Here is a 7,138-nt window from a genome sequence, read left to right as displayed (position 1 = left end):
CAGGATAGTCTCGATCTCCTGACCTCGTGATCCACCCGCCTCGGCCTCCCAAAGTGCTGGGATTACAGGCTTGAGCCACCGCGCCCGGCCAACCTGGCTAACTTTTTGTATTTTTAGTAGAGACAGGGTTTCACAGTGTTAGCCAGGATGGTCTCGATCTCCTGACCTTGTGTTCCGCCGATCTTGGACTCCCAAAGTGCTGGGATTACAGGCGTGAGCCACCGCGACCGGCCTGTATTGTTTTTTGAGACAAACTCTCACTCTGTCACCCAGGCTGGAGTGCAGTGGCGCGATCTCAGCTCACTGTAACCTCTGCCTCCCAGGTTCAAGCAATTCTCCTGCCTCAGCCTCCCGAGTAGGTGGGATTACAGGCGCCCGTCACCACGCCCAGCTAATTTTTGTATTTTTAGTAGAAATGGGGTTTCACCATGTTGGCCAGCTGGTCTCAAATTCCTGACCTCAAGTGATCTGTCCCCCTCGGCCTCCCAAAGTGCTGGGATTACAGGCATGAGCCACTGTGCCTGGCCAAAATACGGATATTAATACCCAGCTGTCAGAGGCTCTGGTAAAGCACCCAGCCCCTTTCTGGCCCAAAGAGTGTCCAGTAAGTGCCACTGTTGCCTCCTGGGCCTTTGAGTGTCCCCTCTAATAGTCAGGCTCTCAGGGCAGAGTGGGAAGGGACCACCTCCAACAGCCCTGCCCAGGAAGAGCAGCCACATGGACCCCCACTGCCTCCTTGTGTGTGGAGGTGGCGCCCAGGCTGAGGGTGAACCATCCCAGACAGCTGCCTCCTCGGTCCGCTGGGCTGGGCTGTAGCCAGCTCCTTGAGTAACTGGGAGGACTACAGTGAGTTACTGGAGAGCAGGGCTCTCGCCCCCACCGACAGCGGCCCCAGGAGAAGCAGGGCTCACTCAGTAACCTTGCTGTCATCTCAACGCCACCTGGCTGAGCCCAGAGCCTCCCTGCTCTGCAGAGCCTGCTGGCTCCCTGGCTAGGAAACGGCGCCATGCCAGGACAGGGTGGGATCTGTCCTGAGGCTCCAGTCCACTGGTATTTTCTGGGCACCTACTCTGTGCCAGGGACTTTCCTTAATCATTCTTGAGATACAATCTCATTCAAAGGAGAGAAAGCCAAGATTCAGGGAGTGGAAGCAACTTGGCTAGAGTGAGATGAGGGCCGGGGCTCTAACCCAGGGCTGTGGGACTCCGAAGTCAGTAAGCATTATTGTCTATATCCTGCCATCCCCCAGGCAGGCCAGGGGAAGGAGCACTGGCTTTGGAGCCCTGGAGTGTGAGACGGGGACCCCAGGCTGGGCAGGAATACAGACCAGGCACAGTCCTGACTCTGCCCTCACATGTTGCCACATTCTGCCCCCCTGCTCTCCATGCTCTTCCTGGCAGACTCAACCCCCGGTCTCGCCAGGTTTAAGTCGCTCCCTCTCTGTGACGCAGGGCACTGCATCGGGAAAGGCACATGTCTGGGAGTTCCATAGGCCTGTTTTCAAATCCTGCCCTGTCACCCACTACTGAGCCTGGAGCAGAGGCTAAAAAAGGGAACAGCATGCAAACAGGGAACAGCATAGTCAAAGGCCAGAGGGTAAGAGGACCTTCGAGAACCACAGCAGTGAGGATCGGAGCCAGGATCCAGGCAGGAGAAGGGGGCTTGGGTTGAGCTGCCTGTCCCCTGCTCTGGGCCTCTGTCCGGGCTGTCATCCCTGCCTGACCCACCCTTCCTCTTCTCCTCCTGTCCAAGCCTTCGTGCCTCTAAGTCCCTGCTCACTAGCGTCCCCTACAAGTCCCTTCCTGAACTCCCCTCAAGCTGCTCCTTCCCCAGTGCTCCCACAGCCCCAAGTGCCAACTGGATTTGAGCAGTTAATGACTCAGGTTGTGCAGGTTTCTGTCCTGAGCGAGCGTGGGGGTGAGATCCTTGTTTCAGATCCTGGCTCTGGACCTTGTTCACTGGATGACTCTGAACAAGTTCCTTCACCTCGCTGTTTCTTCATCAGCTAGGTGATGGTAGCAGCCTCCGATGCATAGTATTCTCTCGGGGATTCAATGACTTTGTGCTTATAAAGCAGCAAACCACACGGCCTCGGAAAGGCAGACGGTTGGGACACACCCATTCATGCATGTCGTTATTATAACTATGATGTGCAAGTCCCTTGAGGGCAAGGCCTCCTGTCTGGTTCCCAGCTCATAGTAAGACTTGATCAGGGCTCAGGGAGCGCTCAGTGATTCTAGAATGAAAGGACAGCCCATTCTAGCAACAAACTAAATAGTGATCATTTATTGAGCGTGCATTGCATCGTGTTTTGTTTTGTTTTGTTTTGTTTTTTGAGTTGGAGTCTCACTCTGTCACCCAGGCTGGAGTGCAGTGGCGCAATTTCAGCTCACTGCAACCTTTGCCTCCCAGGTTCAAGCGATTCTCCTCCCTCAGCCTCCCAAGTTGCTGGGACTACAGGCATGTGCCACCACATCTGGCTAATTTGTGTATTTTTATTAGAGAAGGGGTTTCACCATGTTGGCCAGGCTGGTCTCGAACTCCTGACCTCAGATGATCTGCCCGCCTCAGCCTCCCAAAGTGCTGGGATTACAGGAGTGAGGCCTTGTGCCCAACCTGCATCTTGTTTTATTCTGACCGCCCTGTCACATGGGAATTATTAGGCCCATTTTGCAGATAATATAATTGAAGCTTAGCGAGACTGGGCCGCCTGCCTCAACTGCAGTGAGTACTTGAGCAGTTGGGTTTTGCACCTGGATCTGGCTGACTTTGCTGTTCCATACGCTGGTTAAGATCCTGTTGTGTGATGCCCCTTGTTGAATGGTCCAGAAACCCCCTTCTCTTCCTCGTGGGCACCCTTCCCATCTCCAGGCTACCCCTTGGAGTTGCTCGGGTGAGAGGCGGGGATTTGGGGACCCCATGGTGATCTGTCACATAATGAGTCCTGTGCCCTGTAATACACACATGTACATGCATGTGCACGCACACATGCACACACCTACAACACCTACACACACACTCACCACCTCTGCGGCCGACAAGCTCCTCCAGGTCTCTAGGCCTCCAGGTCCTCCACATCTACGGCCCCGCATGAAGTCCCTGTGCAGTGCTGCAGTGGGGCTGCCTTTGGCCTCAGTCTGCCAGCTGGCAGCATCCATGGGGTGGGATGGGGCTTGGGGACTCCCCATGCCCACATAGTGTCCTGGCCAGCCAGCATGCCCTATCCAACTTCATCAGGCAGGGGCATGGGGTGGGGAGAGTAGGGGAGGACTTGGGCAACCCATGTGACTTCTCAGCTCCTTTACTCATTTGTGCAATGGCCCCCATGACCCTGCTGTGCCCGCTCTGTCTATCTGACCAGGCTGGATTTGAGGCTCAAGTAGGAAATGAGTATAGAGAAGTAAAAAGGGGAAGAAATGCAAAATGGTGGTAGTGGCTAGGAACGACCCTCAGAGGAGTCCAGGGTGCACCTGGGCCTGCTGGAAAAGGTGTTGTGTAAATGGTTCTGAACCTAGTGGAGATGGGCCAGTCCTGGATCATCTTCTGTTGAACTCAACTCAACTTTCGGTGCTGCCCGTGGCTGTGCCTGTCTGGCAGCCTTCAGTAGGGGCAGTAAAGTGGCACACAGCAAGCTAGAGCAGTGGGGGACAAGGCAGCAGGTGGGACCGCATGGGGCCTAGGGCAGGCCAACCCAGGAGGAACAAGCCTGGACCTCAGATTTGTTTGTTTTGTTTTGTTTTTGTTATTTTATGTGTTTATTTATTTATTTATTTTGAGACGGAGTCTCAGTCACCTGGGCTGGAGCGCAGTGGCACTATCTCGGCTCACTGCAACCTCCACCTCCCAGGTTCAAGCCTTTCTGCCTCAGCCTCCTGAGTAGCTGGGATTACAGGCATGTGCCACCACACCCAGCTAATTTTTGTATTTTTAGCAGAGATGGAGTTTCACTATGTTGGCCAGGCTGGTCTCAAACTCCTGACCTCGTGATCAGCCTGCCTTAGCATCCCAAAGTACTGGGATTACAGGTGTGAGTCACCACGCCCGGCCAAGTTTCGTTTATTCATTCACTCATTCATTCATACTGCACATGTCTTTGGAGCATCTAATGTGAGCCCTACAGGCCCCAGCAAATCCTGTTAGATAATTTTCAGAGCCTCTATGCTGGGGACACAACAGTGGACAAGACAGACAAACCCCTGCCCCCGCTGTAGATCACATTCCAATGGACAGAAACAGACAAAAAACATAGTAAGGAAGACACATATATTGTGATCAAGAGTGCTTAGTGCTGGCTGGGCGCGGTGGCTCAAGCCTGTAATCCCAGCACTTTGGGAGGCCGAGACGGGCGGATCACGAGGTCAGGAGATCGAGACCATCCTGGCTAACACGGTGAAACCCCGTCTCTACTAAAAAATACAAAAAACTAGCCGGGCGAGGTGGCGGGCGCCTGTAGTCCCAGCTACTCGGGAGGCTGAGGCAGGAGAATGGCGTGAACCCGGGAGGCGGAGCTTGCAGTGAGCTGAGATCCGGCCACTGCACTCCAGCCTGGGCGACAGAGCGAGACTCCGTCTCAAAAAAAAAAAAAAGAAAAAAAAAAGAGTGCTTAGTGCTAAGGAGAAAAATAAAACAGGGAAGGCCAGAAAGGGGATACATTTGTTTTTTTCAGTTATAAATAGGTGTCCGCAGAAGGTCTCATTGAGAAAGTGGCATCTGAGCAAAGACAGGAAGTGAGTGAGGAGGTGAGAAGGTAGCTCTGGGGGAAGAGCATTCCTTCCAGGCAGAGAGCAAAGGCCCTGAGCGGGGAGCGTGCCTGGCACAGTCGGGGAGTAATAGGAGCCAATGTGGCTGCAGGGAGGTGGTGGGGAGGAGGTGGCAGATGAGCTCAGAGAGGAAATGGGGGCCAGATGGTGAGGCCTCCTGGACGCACCATTTAAAAGGATCCCCTCTGGCTGCTGAGTTGAGAATAGACTGGGGGAGGGGCCAGGGCAGGACAGGGAGACAGAGAGGAGGCTCTGAAAATAATCCAACAGGATTTGCTGATGGTTGGATGCAGGAGAGAGGGAGTGAGCAGAGGCGTCAAGGATGATTCCTGAGAGATCTGGTCAATTTGGCTGGAAGGCCGGCCAGGCCTACAGGTTCAGCTGAGGCCCTTAGGCAGGCTGGAGGACAAGGACGCCAAATGGTCAGATGCCCATGGCCAAGCGGGGGTTCCAGCTTGGCAACCTTGTGAATCGGAGAGCTGGAGACCTCTGCACCCCAGCAGTTCATGGGACTATGTGGATCCCATCCTGGCCTCTCTGAGCTCTGGACTAGGGGCTGGGCCTAAAGTGGCCCATGGGTGGCTGGGTGCAGTGGCTCACGCCTGTAATCCCAGCACTTTGAGAGACCAAGGCCAGTGGATCACTTCAGGTCAGGAGTTCAAGAACAGCCTGGCCAACATGGTGAAACCCTGTCTCTACTAAAAATACAAAAATTCAGCGGACGTAGTGGCAGGTGCCTGTAATCCCAGCTACTTGGGAGGCTGAGGCAGGCAGGAGAATCGCTTGAATCCAGGAGACGGAGGTTGCAGTGAGCCGAGATCGCACCACTGCACTCCAGCCTGGGCGACAGAGCGAGATTCTGTCTCTAAAAAAAAAAAAGTGGCCCATAGGCTGGTATGACTCCCCCAACACTCATCCCCCCACCCACCCACTCACCGCCCAATATCTCCCACCCTCCTTCCTGTCCTCTCTCTTTCCTTCCCTACTCTCCATGCCCCATCCCTCTTCTCACCCTTCCGCCCACCCCACCTTGGCACCCAAACAAGCGATCCCAGGTGCTGGGGCCACATCCGTGAACTTGACAGACATGGTCCCTGTTCTCCGGGACTTTGACATTGTGTGTCTGAGCCTGGGGCAAATTCTCAACCAGGCACAATACAATCTTTCCAATTTATGGTCATTTTTGTATTATTAAATAAAAATTTTTTAAGAAACAAGGTCTCACCCTGTCACCCAGGTGAATTGCAGTGGTGCGATCACAGCTCTCTGCAGTCTTGAACTCCTGGGCACAAGGGATCCTCCCACCTCAGCCTCCTGAGTAGCTGGGACTACAGGTGTGCACCACCATGTCCCACCATGATTGTTACATATTTCTATGTCATTTAAAATAAAGTCACTATCAGAAAAAACTGGCCAACCACAGTGGCTCATGCCTGTAATCCCATCACTTTGGGAGGCTGAGGTGGGAGGATCACTTGAGCTCAGGAGTTGAAGACCAGCCTGGGTAGCATGCGGAGAGCCCGTCTCTACAAAAAAATTTAAAAATTAGCCAGGCATGGTGGTGTGTACTTGTAGTCCCAGCTATTCAGGAGGCTGAGGCGGGAGAATCCCTTGAGCCCAGGAGTTTGAGGTTGCAGTGAGCTATGACTGCACTGCTGCACTCCAGCCTGGGCAACAGGGAGAGAACGTGTCTCTAGAAAAAAATTTTTTAATTTATTTTTTAATTAAATGAACAAAAAGAAAAAACTCCTGGTCAGGCCATGTCCCCTGGTTTAGGTTCCAGCAAAGACTACTGGAGTGGAGGCTCCCTGCTGCTGAGGCTCACTGGGGAAGGGGGCAAGGGGCAGGGCATCTGGGGTGGGAAGTGTGGAAGGAGCAAAGGCACAGAGCAGAGAAGAGTGTGCGGGATGGGATGGGAGTGCGGGAATGGGGCAGGCGCAGGAGAGGCTGCAAAGCCAAGTGGGCCGGCCCTGGAGGGTCTCATGGGCCTGGTTGGAGCATCTAGACTTTGTTCAGAGAGCAGTAGGGAGCAATCAAAGGTTTCTGAGCTGGAGAATGACCAAGCTGTGCTGATTTTAACTGTTGGCACCATGGAGGACGAATGAGAAAAGGCACCTGGTTTGACGGCGGGAGGCCAGAGGGGAGGCAGTGGCTTTGACCAGGTAGTGGCTGTGGAGACCTGACCCCGGCAATTGGATGTCAAGGGAGATGCACATGGGAAGTGTCATGGGGTACGAGGATGGACTTAATAAGTGGGGGTGACACTGCTTGCTGGGGTCTCAGAGTCAGCCTTTCAGAGTCAGCCACAGATGTGCTCCTCCTACAGTGCTCCCAACCTCAGAAACGTCCCCATCCTCATCTGGCCCTTCACACCACCA

This window comes from Papio anubis, chromosome 16 (assembly GCF_008728515.1).
Source record: "Papio anubis isolate 15944 chromosome 16, Panubis1.0, whole genome shotgun sequence".
NCBI lineage: Eukaryota > Metazoa > Chordata > Mammalia > Primates > Cercopithecidae > Papio > Papio anubis.
This window is presented reverse-complemented; position numbering follows the sequence as displayed.